This window comes from Phyllostomus hastatus, unplaced genomic scaffold, assembly GCF_019186645.2.
Source record: "Phyllostomus hastatus isolate PE091 unplaced genomic scaffold, TTU_PhHast_1.1 phas_scaffold_78, whole genome shotgun sequence".
Lineage (NCBI taxonomy): Eukaryota > Metazoa > Chordata > Mammalia > Chiroptera > Phyllostomidae > Phyllostomus > Phyllostomus hastatus.
Window position 1 is genome coordinate 13,754,647 of NW_025334041.1, and position 18,236 is coordinate 13,772,882.

The 18,236-nt window shown below is 44.7% G+C and overlaps 1 protein-coding gene across 9 annotated transcripts in view; it reads left to right on the top strand.

Moving 5' to 3' along the window:
- The window catches only part of OSBPL3 (oxysterol binding protein like 3), a 157,899-nt gene that overhangs the window by 54,372 nt on the left and 85,291 nt on the right, over positions 1-18,236 (top strand). The window contains exon 1 of one of the 9 annotated variants that reach the window (XM_045827453.1): positions 2,852-2,951. The exons of 7 other annotated variants lie outside the window; for them this stretch is intronic. The gene's annotated coding sequence lies outside the window, so the exon portion shown is untranslated. Of the gene's footprint in view, positions 1-2,851; positions 2,952-3,250; positions 3,397-18,236 lie in introns of those variants that run through there. One more of the 9 variants, XM_045827452.1, reaches the window with a different exon arrangement.

Consider the following 18,236-nt stretch of genomic DNA (forward strand, 5'->3'; position numbering starts at 1 on the left):
TAGTTTTTTTAACCTTTTAAAATACTATCTTTTTGATTGTTGATACTATTATAGGTGTCCCCATTTTTGACCCCCTTTGCCCACCTCCACCTTATACCCCCCACCACTCTGACCATCACCACACTGTTGTCTGTGTCTAAGGGTTATTTAATTTGTATTCTTTCATGGTTAATGATGTTGAACATTTCTTCATGTGCTTTTTGATCATTTGTGTGTCTTCTTTAGTGAAAGGTGTATTTAAGTCATTTGCCCATTTAAAAAATCGGGGATTTTTTTCCTTGTTGAGTTGTAAGGGTTCTATATATTCTCTGGATACTAGACCCATATCAGATAGAAGATTTGCAAGTATTTTTTCCCATTCTTGGGTTGTCTTTTCATTTTCTTGATGTTATCCTTTGAAGCATAAAATTTTTAAATTTTGATAAGGTACAACGTACTATTTTTTTCTTTTATTGCCTTTGTTTTAGGTGTCATAGTTAAGAGATGATGACCTAATCCATGGTCAGGAAAATTTACCGCTATGTTTTCTTTCAAGAGCATTATCTTGTAGTTTTAGCTCTTATACTTACATCTATTGCATATGGTATGATGTAGTGGTTCACCTTCTTCCTTTTGCATGTGAATGATCCACTTTTCCCGGTACCATTTGTGGAAAAGACTATTTTTGCCATTGAACTGTGTTAGCACCTTTATCCAAAGTGAACTGGCCATACATATGAGAGTTTCATTTCTGTGTTTTCAATTCCATTCCATTTATCTATGTGTCTTTATGCCAGGACCCACTGACTTGATTCCTGTAGCTTTGTTGTAAATATTAAAATTGGGAAGTATGAGTCCTACAAATTCGTGAACATCGTATTCTTGATATGATGTTGCCATCTACTCCTCTCCCACATTCTCTGAGGGATCTGTTCTCTGCCATTGTGAAGTCGTATTCGACCGGCTACTTTGAAGTGGCCATGAGTTCAGTTCCAGGTGCAACCTCGCTGTTCTTATGTAAAAGGTATGGATTTGGAGTCAGGCATATTACAAAAGTTTGAGCAATAGCTCTGTCTCAGTTTCATAACTATAAAATGAAGTTAAAACCTAAGTCAAAGGATAATTCTGAGAATTAAAAATTACAATAAAAGATTTAAAAAATAAATAAAATAATTCTTCCAATGTTATCCTACTAAAAAAGTGATATACATAGAAAAGCATCTAGCATGGCACCAGGAAACGATAGATATGAAATCAATTATCTGTTGCCTTCCCGATGCCCCTCTCAGGGTGTGAAAACTTCCCTCGTACCTCGTGAGATGGTTCTGAACTTTTCCGTAAAGTCAGCCTTCTTCCATTTAGAAACCGTGTTCTCCAGAGTCATCATGTGGGTTAGTATTGTGGAACTTTCTAGTCTGTTTTGTGGTATTGTTTGTAGTACAGTGTTGCAGACTTGGTTCACTGCTTTATCGCCAATGTCTAATGGTACCCGACCCATAGTAAGTGACCAATAAACATTTGTTAAGTGAATAGATTATCGATCTCTTGTTCTTGTTTCCTTGGTAACTGTAGTGCAGATTACTCAGAGGTAGGTTTTGAAGTAAACAGTTGCATGAGTATTTAATTTCTGAAATACTTTCCAGAAGATTTTTTGAGCCTCTGTCCCATTGACTGAGTGCCACTCTTAGGGGTGGTTCTTTATTCCTCTCCGTGATGTTGCACTTGCCGTTCAGATGTTCCCTTGACAGGGTAGTTCAGACTGAAATAGGAAAGATTGAGTCTGAGCAGTAACCTTTAGAAAGCGAGAAGGGGTGGGGAAGTTAGGTTTGGGAGAAGATACGTGATCATGAGAGACCCGGGAGGGGCTTTTAGGGGAGGTGGGGTCAAATAGAGAACTGCATCTCCAGTATCTAGAACATTGCTTATGGTGTTTATGGGACAGTCATGGTTTCTCATGACTTGACATCTCTCAAGTCTGGACATGAAACTATAAGCAAAGGGTATCCGAGTGTTATTACTGGCTTTTGTGAGCCTGATTCATAGCCAAGAAACAGTGCCTGTGCACGTTAAACTACAAGCTACATGACGAGGAAGCCAAGCTTTAAAAGAGTTTTAATTTCATGGACTCATAGGATAATGGAGTTTTTTAATTAGACAGGACCATCAGGCTAAAGGAATGTTGGTGAAGGTTACCTGAAACAATGGACTCCATGATCAAATAGGTTTACAATTAATTCAACAAAGTGAACAGATTTGGCTTTGTTGTTGGCTTGTTTTAATGCGGAACCTCTCAGAGCCTTGACGTGTTAGTATGGATTGCTGCGTGTCTTCACGGGGGAAGGCAGAAGCAGTACTCCCCAAGGTAATGGTCTATGGGGACGTATTTCTTCCCCCGTAGAGAGCCCCACGGGACTGGTGTTTAGCAGGGTGCGAGTTGCTGTTTCTAGGAAGGGTCATGTCTGCTGGTACATTATGTAGAAGCGGACTACGTCCATTGTTTTACTAAGGGAATTTTCCAAACAGCAAGTGCTTCTGTTAGGGATTAAAATCAAACTCCCGAAGCACTGTGAATGTATGCATAAAGTATCCTACCTCCCAGGATCTAGTTTTAGGAATGTGCTACTTGTATAGGTCGCTCTATGTGGTTGGTGCCCTGTAATCCCTGACCTGATGACCTGGTGAAATTTGGTGGCTGCAGCTTTTGCTCTTGTACACACTCCTTAAGGTGGAGGACAGGGTGGGGACACACACAAAGCGAAACCACTGACTTCTGCTGTGAAATAAACAAAACGGGGACAGCTGTTCTGAGCGGTCGGACAAGCTTGTTATGACTGCAATACTGTCCTGGGGTTCCGCGGGAGAGAAGACGGCTAGAACTGTGGATGCGGGCTATTCTGTACTTCTCACAGTTCTCCGCTCGTCCCTCCCTCCACCCAGACGCCCACCCTGCTTTCTTTCTTCCAAGTCATCTGGTACGGTTTGTTCGTTTAGCTTTCTTTAAAAGAGAGGGAGGGAGAAAAGGAAGGGGAAGAGGGAGGAGGGCATGCAGAGAAAGAGAGAGAGGAAGAAAGAGGCATTGGAAGAGGCCTTAGTGGTGTAGCTGCCTTGTTTCCAGTAAATCTAGTTTGCATGTGTTGGAGTGACACCATTGTCACGTAACAACAGCACATCTGGGAGTTCCCAGCATCAGTGGTTTCCGTTCACACCTCTAGGTAAAAGACCTAGCGCCACTGATCGTCCTATTGACGTCCTTGGGAGGTTCCTGCACTCCCCTGCTTGATGACTGTGGGGAAGGGCGACCTAGGCAGGCTCTCCCATCCTGGAGCATCATGTTTCCCCCACAACAGAGACACAGCCCAGAGAAGAGGGTCAGAGAGTGAGGACTGCTGGAGGTATTTGAGTCAGAATCTGAGATTGGTGAGTACTGGATCAGGTGACCGACCATTTTAGAAAAATGAACCATAGGAATCAGAAAAGTAATGACTGTTTTCTTTTTATTTCAGTGATTTGTGTTTCTTATTTTTAAAAATCAGGCAATATATATATACACACACACAACACACACATATATGTGTGTGTTGTGTGTGTGTGAGTGTGTGTGTATTTCTGTCAATGTAAAAAAACATCCAGACCTGTAGAGAATGTTTATGAGTTTATTTGAGCCAAACTGATGGCAATTGCCAGAAAGCAAAATCTCAACGGACTGAGAAATGCTTCAGCAAATGGCAGTGTTACCACTTATTTTATACATCAGAATCAAAAGGGAAGGCGGAAGGGCGTTACATGAAACCCACCGGTGATAGATTAAGGAGGTGGGAGAAAGCAAAGTGGGGGAATCTCTGAGGTCGGATAAAAAGTAAAATAGAAGCCCTGGCTGGTGTAGCTCAGTGGATTAAGCGGGGGCTGGGAACCAAAGTGTCCCAGGTTTGATTCCCAGCCAGGGTACATGCCTGGGTTGCAGGCCATAACCCCCAGCAACCGCACATTGATGTTTCTCTCTCTCTCTATCTCCCCCCCCCCTTCCCTCTCTAAAAAAATAAATAAATAAAATCTTAAAAAAAAAGTAAAATAGGTAAACATATACTTTTACATTGGTGGTGTGGGATAGTTAAAAACTAGCATTCACAGCACAGAGAGATGGTATGTGGGCAACAGGATAGCAATAAGGGGCTCCCGGGGCTCCTGCCCTGGTGGGAGCCTGTGCCCTGAGGGTTCTGGGAAAAGGGGATTACTCTGACATTCCAAGGGAACGTTATCTTAGATGCAGAAAGACAATAAGCAGACTCACTTACGGTAAAGACTGACCTTTATCAAGGAAGCTGCAGGCCCGGGACTGACTACCCACCAGGTCACACTTTTAGTTGAGAAGTTTTTGTTTCGGACCATCCCATGGGCTTACTTTCGGTCTCTGAGTTTGTGAGGCCACCGCGCAGGCCTCCCCTGAGCCTGTCAGGGTTAGTCTGCAGCTTCTTTTTCAGCAACAGTTTAAAGGGGAAACTAAAATATTACTCAGAAATCTCAACCAGAAAATAACCAGTGTTAACATTCATTTCAGGCCTGTCTCTCTATCTGGGGTGAGAGAGGTGAGGAGAGGAATGGGTAGAAAAATGATGGGCAGAAATAATGGTATCAGACTGGGCTGAAACCAAACATAGTTTTAAAAGTAGAATATTCTTGTAGAAGACATGATACTCTGTACAGAATTTCTTAAAGAATTCAACAAAATTAATAGAATTAATAACAACTCATTAAGAAACAAAATACAAACTGAATATACAGACATCTGTCACATTCATAACACTAGTCAACAATGAAAAAAAATAAAAGTAAAATATTCCATTTGATCTTACTTGACTTGAACAAAAGGAAAAGAAATGGCCAATCTATTGAAAGGCTATTCCTTATGCTAAGTGGGTTAGTTGTTTTTTTTTTTTAAGATTTTATTTATTTATATCTTAGAGAAGGAAGGGAGGGAGAAAGAGAGAGAGAGAGAAACATCAATGTGCAGTTGCTGGGGGTCATGGCCTGCAACCCAGGCATGTACCCTGACTGGGAATTGATCCTGCGACACTTTGGTTCACAGCCCGCGCTCAATCCACTGAGCTACTCCAGCCAGGGCCAGTTAGTTTTCCAAGTTCAGAAGAGAGATATTTGGCAGCCAGAATGGGTTCAACCTGCTGTGACAGCTTAACAAAGGATCTAACACCTCACTTCCCTCCCTCCTCTGACTTCAGAGGTGTGTGCTTGTTTTATTTTGATTGTTAGGATTTATGCTTTCAGCTTTGATTCCTCTGGCCATTCCTCCCCATATTTAATTCTCATCAATGCCCTTTTAACTCTTGATTTTTTTCTATGGCTTCACCATTCCTAATAATTTACTATTTGGTGGGCTTTTATTGTCAGGAGTCATTAAGTTTTTTAACAAAAAGCATATGTCCTGAGTTGTTTTACCTTTGGGAATTGTTGCCTATTGTCTTTATTTTTGAAAGACAACTTCCTATTGCTTAGGCAATGTCTCATCCATTACCAGTGGTGCAGCTGCTTCTCCCCCGAGGAAGAAGTCCAGCCTCCGGAGCAGCAGGCCTGCACTTGTTCCCACCCAGTGCGGGAGGAGGGCCAGGACCCAGAGCTGCCGAGCCCTTCGCTGGGCACCTGAGGCTCCAGTGGTCCAGCACAGTCTCTGTTCCTGCCCGGCCCCCACCCCATCGGCTCTGTGCTCCTGCTCGTTGGGCTGCTAAAGAGAGAGCGAGCCTCGGGAGTTTGTTAAGTTTTGATTATATTTCTTTGGGCTTGGGAGAGAGCAGGCTTTCCTTCAAACTATCCAATACCTCTCCTGGCTTTTTCTGAGCTTGTGTCCTTATCCTGTCTGATCTTTTCCCTGCATTTTGCCAGGTTTGTCTCCTCCCCTTTATGGTTGCCATTTTGGCTTCTGCTCAGTAGAAGGACTTTCCTCCCTTCCCCTTTAATTTAAGGGAACTGGCCGGTTGCTCCCTGGGGTGATGGGAGAGCCAGTCTTTCCTGCCCACTTTAAGGGGCAGGGCCATTAATTCGTTTGGTTTGGGGGAGCAACTCCAGCTCTTCTCTCGAGTTTCTGTGAAACTATGGTTTCCTGACTTATTCAGGCTTAGCCAGTTTTCTCCCTTCTCTTTTGTTAATATTGGCTAATACCTAACTAGCTCCCTGTGCTAACATTAGCAATCTGTGGGAATGCCTGTCTTGAGTGGGGAACTTTTATTTAAGAATATCTGTTTGCCTGAAACGGTAGAATCATACTGGGCAGTGACTATTTTGAGTTGGTACATTGGATATCAGATTACTGGAACACTTGAATGTTGGGATATTGGCTATTTTCCTGGTGAATGTCTCATTTCCTTGCAAAATTCACAGCTTGCCTACAGGCCAAATGATAGCTGCTGGGTGCTTTTTGGAGCTGTTTCTAGGACTTTGTAAATTGTGTGGGAACCCTCTTAAGCCTCTCCCCATCCATCCCCACTGTCTGGAAAGGCATCTGGCTGGCTGAGAGTGGAGTTTTGTTGCCATCTGAAGATAGTAGAAAGGGGTAAATATTTATATCTGCCAAAAAAAATTAGCATCTGATAATTGTTTAAGCTGGTAACAATCTTTGTTCCAAAATATGATCTTTTGTTTCACGTCACAGACTATTTTTTAAAAACTGAGTATCTGTTATAAGCCATTCCTAAATGACTCATGGACTTCACACGTCTTTTTGTAACATTCCCAGTGCTTTCCGGTTGAGGCTGTGGAAGTCGGAAGGTCTGATCCTTTTAGCGCAGCTCGTTTCGGCACTGACACAGTTGGAAGTGCCTGTAAGTTGCAGTTGGGCTTATTATTAAAAATCCCTGCTGACCTCATGTAGAAGATGCATAGTTCATGCTCTCCTAACAGTGGAGGGAATGGGATAGAAAATTTCCCCAGTGACTCGATACACTTTGGCCACTGAAGTCGAGCCATGAGCGTTCTCGGAGCCCGTGGAGTGAGAGCACACCCAGCAGACTTCCGGAGGCAGAGATGCCCCGAGGTGTTCCCACCTGGTGCTGAAGGGAAGGAGGGGGAAAGACGTGGCCAAGTGCGGTTCGGTGCGCTGTGAGGCTGTGCTGTCCAACATGGTAGGTGGCAGCCACGTGGGGCTATCTAAGTTTAAATTATTTACAATGAAATCCAATTTAAAATTCAGTTTCTTAGTTGCACTGGCCACATCGCAGGGGCTCCGGAGCCGCGTGTGGCTGGGCGCGGCCGTATCCGATGGCACCCGAAGTTCTGCTGCGTAACTCCGGTTTGCGTGCCGATCTTCTGTTTCGTGATCAGTCAGGGTTCATTACAGCCCTAGAGAGCTGATCACCTGTCTTTTCTCCCTCCCTCCTGCCTTCTGTCATTCTGCTGCTGCAGCTCCAGTGACGAAGCACTGGTCTCCACATTGACTTGCTGGCGTCCTCTGGTTTCTGGGCATGGATAGCCCTTGGGGAATCCTGTGCGTGGTCCACACTAGACCTTCACACCGCAGGATCAGCTAGACAGCGCTCTGGCCAAGGCCCAGGAGGTAGTCAATGTTCCTACCCAAGGAATGAGTGATTCTTGCGATTCTGACTCTTGAATTTAGTAATAAAACTGCTCTTTCACAATCTTTAAATGTATCCACTTAGGACTTTTCCTTCAGTTCCTTCTTTCCCTTCTGGATGTGTCTTCTTCTTCTTTTTTTTTTTTTTAAGATTTTATTTATTTATTTCTTAGAGAGGGAAGGGAGGGAGAAAGAGAGAGAGAGAGAGAAACATCAACGTGCGGTTGCTGGGGGTCATGGCCTGCAACCTAGGCATGAACCCTGACTGGGAATCGAATCTGACACTTTGGTTCGCAGCCCTCACTCAATCCACTGAGCTACGCCAGCCAGGGCTGGATGTGTCTTCTTGATGGAGAGTGCAGTCCTGGGATCTGTCCCAGCTGTACCCCCACGGACGGACCCTATGACCTTAGTAAGACAATTTCTCTGTGGCTCAGTTGCCCGTTGAGAACCCGCTCTCAATCAATGCTAAAGCTAGTGAAGATAAATGCCAAGTGATAAGTGGGAAATGTTAAAGTTTGTATTAACGGGTTTGTAAGGGGCTTGTCTGTCTCGTTACTGTTGTGCCTAGTTTTCGATTTCCAGAGTCCCACTTGTGGTCTGTCACTGTCAGACACATGCCCAGCTTGGCTGGCTCCTTGGCCCATTCACCCCACAGCATGCTGCATGTGAGTCACGGGGCTAAGTCTAGGTTTGTTGACCGGGGAGCCCTCTTCCAAGTCTGACCTAAATGACAAAAGCAGGATGCTGTGTTACGGGGAGCCGGCTGGCCTGAGGGTCAGGAGAAGGGGATTACTGCTGACCGAACTCTGAGTCTCCTTGACCCCGTGTTCTCATCCTTCCCCCAACCGCCCTGGATGTCTGTCAAGGGTTCCTGCCTGGCGTTGCAGTTTTCTAGTGCTGTGTAACAAGCAGCCCCAGATTTGGTGGATTAAGACAATGACCTTAGCCATCAAATCTGCCATGTGGGCAGGACTCAGTGGGGAGAGCGGGACTTTTCCTCTCAGAAGGCTGGAGTGGGGGACATTCGAAGGCTCACTACTCACATGGCTGGGAGCTGGGCGGGTCTTAGTCCTTTTCTAAATGGGCCCCTCCGTGTGTTCTCTCTACGTTGCCTAGTTTGGGCTTCTTCACATCCTGATGGCTGAGTTGAAGGGCAGGCATCCTGAGAGAGAGAGACAAAGAGAGAGAGAGAGCGAGCGAGCAGCAAGTGAAAACTATATTACCATTGCTAACATAGCTTTGGAAACCACACAGCATCACTTTGCCTATAATCACAGGCCCACTCAGGCTCAAGGGAAGGGAGCAGTGACTCCCACCAGTCAATGGAGAAGCATCATTGTCACTGTATAAGAAGAGCTTTGCGATGAGATGTATATTGGTCTCATCATCTTTAAACAGTGGATCTTCCACACCTTGTCGTGATGAATTAGGATTGGCGTCAGCTCTCTCTAAGCCATCCATAAGCCTCGAGGTCTGCCTGCATCTGGGACCTGGGGCCCTTTCATTTTCAGGAGGTAGGATCATCACTGCTCTGTGCGGGGCTGCTCTGCCTTCCAGTGGGGGTGGGGGAGTCACCATCTGCACGGCACTGGGACTCAGTTGCTGAAAGGTGCTATCGAAACATAGAATGATATACTGAAGCACCTTCAGTGTGCTAAGCTTCCTGATTCAACTGACATCGGCAATGAATGCACCATGTATGGGCATTTGGAGTGAAAGTCAGGGGCCCGCTTGCTGAAAGTTACCTTTAAAATTAATCTGATGGAATCCAGCTGGACTTGAGAACATTATTTACACCTCCCATTTTGACTTAGGTTTCCTCATTTGTAATGTCTATCACTTATGACTCTTTTGTGACGTTCTCATTTGATGCTCCTAAACAATTAAGACCCGTCTTTCTACCCAAGTTTTAAGTTTGAAAAATGGATACTTTAGAATATTTCTTTTCCTATTTGAGATCAAGTAAGTTTTAGTAAAAATCTTGTAGCTAGTATAAGGGGGAGCTGACGCAGGTCATCAATGTGGTGAATAACCTGCCACACGCCAGGCTCTGTGCCAGCTGTAGGAAATTAAAATGGTCTTCAAATTGCTTCTGATCTGCACGCTCTCCTGGAGGGAAAAAATAACCATTGTATTGTGGGCATTAGTGACAAAGGGGTGTGTATATTTTTCTTGCCATTTGAACTCTAGTGTGCCAGTAACCGCCCTGTTTTTATCATCTGTTTTCTCTGTCTTTTCCTTCTATTTCCCCTCATAATTTTTGTTCAGTTTGGATAGTTTAAAATAGTGTTAGTGATAGTGTTGTATGTCCATTTTCTTGCAGCATCCTGCCCCTAGGAGTGAACAGAGCTTCCTGTACCACTTCTTCTCCCCACTCGCATTCACTAAATTAGCGATTCCTTGCTTTCTCTGTGGCTTCTTACAGGCATCGTTTCAGAAGTACACCCCCAAAATATATCTCGGGAAATTCATTTTATAGAATTTGTTTAAGCTTGGATTCTCAGTCCTTGGGTTATTTTTAGTGAGGTAGACAAAACTGGAAGTGTGCACATTTGAAACATTAACCATTAGGTATTTAGTTTCTTGTTATTTGAGAGCGTTCAGTTAGTGCTCGTGGAGCTTTTTATTCATTCTGAGCTCAATGTTTACATTTCTGAAAAGACCGATGAGTAAGTTTCTATGGTAGATAGGTAAGTTTTAAAAATTTACCTTTCATATTTATTTCATAGTGACTTGACTGATAGTCTGTTTAGATAAGTAATGAAATGCAGTCCGTGGTTGCCAGTTGTTAAAATTCTACCCGGCCTCCGCCAGCAGTTGTTAGGTGAGGGAGGGTAACAACGCCCACTGATAAAAGTCAAACCACAAGATGTTATTTATAGCGCTTGGGGGACGCTCTCTCTTCCTACCCTTTAAACTGCTCAGTCACATCCTGCTTTGCATTTTAATTTGATGTAAATTTACATGCAGTAGAAGAATTTCTGGCAGTAGATACTAACATGAAATTAAACACTAAAATGAAAGAAGGCAGTTCTGTGGAGTAAATCTCCGTATCATTCCTGGGTGGAGACAAGATTTCGGGCAGCAGTTCCCAACCCTCACCGTGTATCACAGTCACTGGGGAGCTTGTCAAAATGCCCTCCCCCAGGCCTCCCCGCAGAGTGGTTGAGTGAGTGGCGTGGAGCTGGCCCGGACTTTGGTATTTGTGGAAGCTCCCTGGGGCGGTCCCAACCTGCAGCCAGACCTGAGAAATATTGCATGCGGTGTCCTCTCCACCCTCCATGTGCCTCTCTTTATAGTCAAGTCCTACCCACATCTTCAAGGCTCCCTGCAGGCCACCACCTCTTTCTTTTTAAATTTTTATTTAAATTAATTGGGGTGACTTTGATGAGTAAGATTACATAGCTTTCAAGGGAACATTACTATGATACACGGTCTATATACTGCATTGTGTGCCCGTCACCCAAAGTCAGATCATCTTCTGGTCACCAAGTATTTGGCCCCCTTTACCCTTTACTACTCCCCACCCCACTTTCCTCTGGTAACTGCCACACTGTTGTCCGTGTCTGTGAGTTTCAGTTTTATATCCTGCATCTGAAAGAAATCATATGGTTCTTAGCTTTTTCCGACTGACTTATTTCACTTAGCTGAATATTCTCAAGGTCCATCCATGTTGTTGCAAATGGTAGTGTTTCATCTTTTCTATGGCTGAGTAGTATTCCATAGTATGCAGGTACTATGTCTTCTTTATCCAATCAGCTATTGAAGGGCACTATGGTTGTTTCTACACAGAAAACAGTATGGAGGGTCCTCCAAAAATTAAGAAGAGTTACCATATGACCCAGCAATCCTTCTTCTGGGTATCTGCAACAAAAATTTCAAAGCATTTATCTGCAAAGATATATGCACCCCTGTGTTCATTGCAGCACTGTTTCATGGTGACCAAAACAAGGCCACCTCTGTCAAACATTTGCTTACAACTCCAGCCTATGAGCTCCTCCCTGTGAGTCCCCACAACCCCTAACTAGGTTTCCTACCCTCAGCTGTGTTTTGTTTCATCACGTACATTTTCTCTCCTTGGTCAGATTGATTTCCCCCTTGGATTAAGCTTTCATCATTTAGTTCCATCTCTTAGGCTTTGGCACAGCCGTGGACACACAGTAGGTACCTTATAGATCTATACTGGGTTGATTTTGCATCAGCGTGGCTGTTCTCCCTTATCCCCTTGTCTTTGCACTGTAGCCTACTTTATTAGCCCACATTTATCCATGAGTGTTTCTTCCTCCTGAGCTGTGGAAGGGCAAGCAAGAGTGGCTAACCTGTGGAAGGAGGAGGAAACGCAGCCCATTCCTGATTTTATCACTTAAGAGTGGAGGGATTGTCCTTGATCTGTGGCCTCAACATTCAGTCACCCTGTTCTAGAGTGGCTCTCAGGACCATGGGGGTGACAAATGCAAGACGGAGCGGGCTGTCCTGCTGGAGGAGGCGGAACTGACCTGAGGAACGCACCTGTACCGTAAAGCCTACTGACGGGTGTGGGATTATTTCAGGAGAAGATAATGTACTCCGAGAACCTGAAAATAGAAAAAAAAGGGAGAACGGATATTGGTAAACAACAACCAAGTCACGCGCGATAACTTGCCAAAATATCAGATCTACCACTTTTCGCCTTTGTTCATTGGTTTGGATAAAAGGAAACTAAACTGTCACAGGGAGCCTCAAATGTATCCCTAGTCCTCTGGAGTCGTGGTGAAAAGCTGAAGGACTGGAGGGGGGTGTGTTCTACCTTTCCAGGGACTGGAAGAGGGTAAGGAAAGTGTTCAAATAACTGTAGCCCAGCTAGTGTTTACGAACGGGGTGTGGTTTGGGGGGAGGTTCTTGACCTCTTTCAGGACAAGTGTGTTGGGCAAGAGATTTGCCAACTTAAGAGCATTCAGCTGAAATTTTATGGGAAGGAAAAACGTTAATAAAATTTGGATGGAGAACACTAGGCATAGCAAAGATAAGACTGGTATCAGAGAAGGAGAATGTCAGTCATTCACACACACTCCCAACCCCCCACCTGGGAAGCCTGGTGGTCAGAACACCTGTAGCTGCCTGCCACTGTGCAGCCTCTGAGGATGAGGCAGAGTAAACCTGCAACATTAAAACCTGGACATAGATAGGGTCATCTGAGCCATCCACCTAGGTTAGGGTGGTTCTCATGACCGAAATATGATTCCAGAAAGGAACATTTTGCTTTAAAGAAGCAGCCTATGGAAATCCAGCCCCTAAAGGTACATTGCCAGGTATAAGGTTGCCAGGAAAGGTTGTTAGGGTAGGGTCAATATTATTGATTGCCTGACAGAGGACATAGAGGATGCTTTTACCCCAGAGACTGTAACTCTAGAATAGAGGCCACATGTGCTGAAAAAACCCACTGGAGGCTTCGTTCCGTTCCCTTACACTCAACTCTTGACTTGTTTTGCTGGTCCTTTGATTTTTAAGAAGACTGAGGAAATGTGGCAAGGAGATGCCTCTGAAAAGGAATGGAAACTTTGGTCAGTTATGTAGAATGGCAGGAGCCAGGAGGTGACATCCTTAAAGAAGCCATATCCTCTGGAAACATTTCAACAGTTCGGACAAAAGAAAGAAATTAGCTCTCTATTGGCCAAAGACAAAACGGTAAAGAGACTTCCAAAGGAAAGGATAGCTACTGTGTTCTGACACACACATGTAACCCCAAATGATTCCTATAAAGAGGACAGGAGGAAGGCTCCTATGGAAATATATAAGCGTGCTCACACTGAGAATTTTTTTCCTGTTGACTCAGATTAGTGAAGGATATATATATACAGTGTGGCTCAACAATGATTGCTACCAGTCTCTGGTAAAAGGTGAAAGATTTATGTGATCTGAAGAGAAACCAGAGGGTACTACCAGTCTTTGGAAGTTACTTTCCCACAGAACAGAAAATGAGCAAAATGCAATCCCAGGGTGAGAGGTAGACACAGCACCTAGTGGTCAGGGTAGTAAGAGCGAGTCAAAGTGCACAAAATACGTGGCATCCTTTCAGAGAGCTCAGAAGCAAAGCAGGGGCTCACAAGAGAAATAAAACTGGGGGTGGGATGGTTTCAGAAAACGTTTCAAGGCAAAGGCGACCCGTGAAGTGCTCTTCGGAGGGTGGAGGGATTTTCCGCGGGTGGGGGAGGGACACCGGGTGTGAAGGGCACGCTGCACACAAGGACTGGCCGGGAGCAGGCGGAGCAGCATGATTAACTGCAGGAGAGCCTAGAATGTAGGGGGCGCGTGTGAGTTTTTGGAGATTAGGTTTGAAAACTAACAGCTGAAATGTGATTGAGTGGTGTACTTCTTTGAGTTTTACATGCATTACTTAAAATTTGTTTTTCAATTACAGTTGACAGTCAATATTATTTTGCATTAGCTTCATGGGTACAGCATAGTCGTAGATAATCGTATACTTTATAAAGTGTGGCCCTGTACCCACCTGGCACCATACATAGTTTTTTATAATAGTATTGACTATATTCCCTGTGCTATACTTTATATCCCTGTGACTGTTTTCTAATTAACAATTGTCCTCAATCTCTTCACCTCTGCCAGCCAACCCCTCAGCCTCCCTCCCCATCTGGCAACCATCAGTTGATTCCCTGTATCTGGGAGTCTGTTTCAAGTTTTACATGCCTTGTTCTAGTCAAACTTCACACAAACTTAGTACTTCTCTTTGTTCCCCTTTTCAGATGAGGAAACATCTCAGAAGTTCAGAGTTACCCAGTCTGTAGTGGACAGAGCCAGAGTCCAAAGCCGGTTCAATTGAACTGTTTTGTGAAGAGTTTTGGATTCTTAACTTAATTCCATGACTCCTGGGAGTTTAGAGCAGAGAACAGACCCTGGAACCTTTTTTGGGAGGATGAGCTGGGGGCGGGAATGTCAGGTGGGTTAAAGTGAAGAGACACGTGAAACAGAGACCCCCTAAGTGGGGTTCCGCAGTGCATTGGTGGCTGTGGGCATGGAAGAGTGGAAGATGAGTTGGGGGTGATGAGATGCGCGTCAGGGCAGAGCTCTTCTAGCTCTGAATCGCAGTGTTGGGGACCTGTGGGGGGAGGAGTCTGGGTGGCTTAGGAGAGGGTGGGGGTCTTAGTCGGGTCAGGGGAGCCAGCACAGGTATCAGCATGAGGGAATGATGAGTTTTTTGCTCTTGAAGTGACCAGGAGGCTTCAGGTTCCGGTGATAAACGCAGGGGCCGTCCACCAGGCTGGGATCCGGGGGGGGGGGGGGCAAAGCAAACAGCGGGAATGCACAGCTGCCATACTGAAGTCGTGGGTGTGGGTCAGGCGACCAAGAGCTAAAGTCGGTAGGAAGAAGTGGGTGAAGGGCAAAACTTTGGTAACACTTTTAAAGATAAGAGGAATTAGGTAAGAGTGTTACACAATGATGATAGAATAATCTCGGTACAACTAAGGCCAGGAGTGAGCTAACGCTTGCAAAAGTGCTTAAAGGCTACAAGACAGTTTACAAACATATATCCAGGGCCAGGTGAAAAAATAAAAGATAAGCTTCTAGGTGTGGAAACTATCTCTTCCCAAAACATCAGAAGTCAAAAGACTTACTCTAATTCTACTTGTTTTTCCATCTATTTTCTAAAGAACTTCTAGTTAAAAAGAATAAACACGGAGAAGAGGAAAGTGAAATCCAAGACAGGTGAAGGGATAGGAAAGAGGTTCTGGGTTCCAGTCCAGCCCCAAACACACCAGAGACTGAACCACTTCCATCTTCGCAGGACCTCTGGGAGTAAACTTAGTACACCACATGAAAGAGGCTGACATAGTGTCCAAAGTCCAAAAGTGGGTAGATGCTGTCAGGATTATTAGACAGAGAAAGGAAATTTCTGAAAACTAGACCAGTGATTCTCAAGCCCGGCCGTGCATGGGAACTTGGTAGGGAGCTTTTACGAAATACTGTGGCTCAGGTCCCACCCTCGAAGTGTATGATGAAAGCGGTGTAAGGACATTATACCACCCCTTAGGGCATTCCAGCAGGCATCCAGGGGTTAGAAGCACAGTTCCACACCATGAGTTCTGTCTATCACCAAAGTTCTTGAATGAGTTATCTATTACTACATAGGAGGACAGTTCACGCTTAGAAAAGGAGCCTATTTGAGTTCACTTAAGATGGGACATGCTGAAGGACCCTAGTTTCCCTTTGTGGTGAGGTTATCGGATCATAAAAATACTAGACACAGTCGATCTTGTTTTTACTAGTTGATGCCCGAAGATTGGGGGAGGGTCACCCCCAGCTCAGGAACGCGTCTTTGACAGGGCTTGGATGACATAGGGTATGAGGTCTACAACACTGGGAACCACCTGGGTTGAAGACTGTTTGGTGAGAATCTGGTAGCTGGTGAGGACGACACAGCCCAGTGAAGCAGAGCCGGTGGCCAACGCCCCTCCCTGGAGGGAAGCGTGCGTGCAGGGGTGCAGGGTGAGTGCCAGGAGTGATGCGCAGTGGGGCCTCAGCATTGCAGCAGTGTCCTGGGCATCGAGGCCATCAGCCAGTGTTGCCAGAGAAAGGTCTTTATGAGCAGCAAGCTCCTTGCCCACTTTTTAAAGGAGGATGTCAGATTTCTGAAAACTCTATTTGATGTTGATGTTTCTGTCTTGTGATATCCTTGTGACAGTGGAAACTTAAGGTCTAAGTTGATAGCTTCTCTGCTGGTGCAGGATAGGACCGTCTGGACTAGAGCAGGGATGTCAAACTCCTCTTCATCGGGGGCCACATCAGCCTCGCGGTTGCCTTCAAAGGGCCAAATGCAATATCAGCTCCTTGACAGTTAAGGAGTAGTTACATTTATATGGTCCTAAAATTATTTTGGCCCTTTGAAGGCAACTGCGAGGCCGATGTGGCCCCTGGTGAAGATGAGTTTGACACCACTGGGTGTGACATGGAATTTTCATAATCACCCTTTAGAAATTACCTTTGCACCCTTCTCCATATCTGCCTGCAAGTGTTCTCTCCTAGAAACCTACCAGCTTTGACTTGTCCACCTGTAATCTTCCAAAAGGCAGGTAGTTAGCAACGTTGGTCACTCAGGTCTCTTCTAACCTTCCTTTGCCTTTCTTCACGAGCAGTCTTTGATATGCCACGTTCTGGTTCTGGGAGCAAGGGGTTACTATGTGGTTCCTCCCTCCCTTCCCACTTGTTCTTAGGGTGTTTGGGGAATTAGAACTGCCAATCCAAGGCTGGGGCTCACCCAAGAAGATGACATGGAAGGCTTGCTAGAGTTGGAGGCTGAGTAGAAAACTACCTACTAACTACCAGTAGAATACCTGGCCCAGCAGCAGTTTGTACAACTTTCTAGCTTAAAAAAAAACAAAACCAACAACAATGATAACTTATTTAAACATTGTCTTACTTTGCAACATATCCGAAGTTGTTTCCAAGAATACATATACTACACAAAGCATAGTGGGTAGCTGAGAGAATTGGAGCACAGTGACAATCAAGGGAAGCCAAGCACACAGAAACACTCATCTATTAAAGATTGCCTGCAGCACGCCATTAGTCTGACTGTGTCCATCCTCGTACCCCCAACAAAGAGGGGTATGTTCTCAGACATACATTCTTCATGTCTGCAGGCCAAGAACAAGCCAGTCATTTAGGAGTGGCACTTTGATCCAAGACCTGAACTGTTTCTCATAAAGGTCCTTTAAAGCCTTTGTCTTGTGTAAATTGGTACGGCCATGTTGCAGAGCCATTTGGAACATCCAGTAAAACCGAAACTAGTTCTGCCCTAAGATTCAGCAGTCCCACTTATTTTAGAAAATTACACCACAGCCTCACTGGGAGAAGATCCTGCAGCACCATTTTTTAATAGCAAAGACCAGGAAAACAACCTAAAGGAAGAATAAGTTAAACAAGGCATAGTCATGCCAAGGAGCAGTGTCGCAGGAATAAACTAGAATGTATGTGTGGTGTGTAATTATTGTGAGTGGAAATAAGCCAGCTGTAGAAATGTCTGGCATGGTACTATTTATTGTGAAAAAAAATTAAAAAGCCAGAAAAATGGTGGATATGTATGTTTGTATAAATAAGGGTAGAAAACAGTTAATTTTGGGTGATAATAACATGGATTATTTTTATTTTTCTGATACAAGAGAAAAGCAGCCACTGAGACGTTGTGCATGACAGTGACCCCGCATCCCACACAGGCTAACTCATCGAGAGGTGACTGCCCTGTCGTGTTTTATATATGTTTATGTGATTAGCTCATCACTTCAACAACCCCTTTAGGGAGAGCTTTTAATTATTTCCATTTGTCAAGTGAAAAGCTGAGAATTAGAGAGGCTAAAAATGTACCTAAAGCCACTTAGGCTGGCTTTGGACCCAGTCCATTTGAATCCAGAGCTTATAGTCTTACTACACGACTATACAAAATTTCCCAGTGGGTTGGATGTAATGCCCGTCATTGTAGGTCAGGGACCTAACCCCAGGGGATAGGGCAGGAGAAGTATGTGGCAAGAGCCTGGAGGGTAGATATTTTGTGTTCAGGATCAAGGATAGATCCATGGGCGCTGACTCTTAGAACCAGACTACAGTTAATGTCTTAATGAAAACAGGGCTCCTAATCAGGATGAGGGAGGGCATGGGCTTCTGCTCACCCCACCATGCCATGTAGACC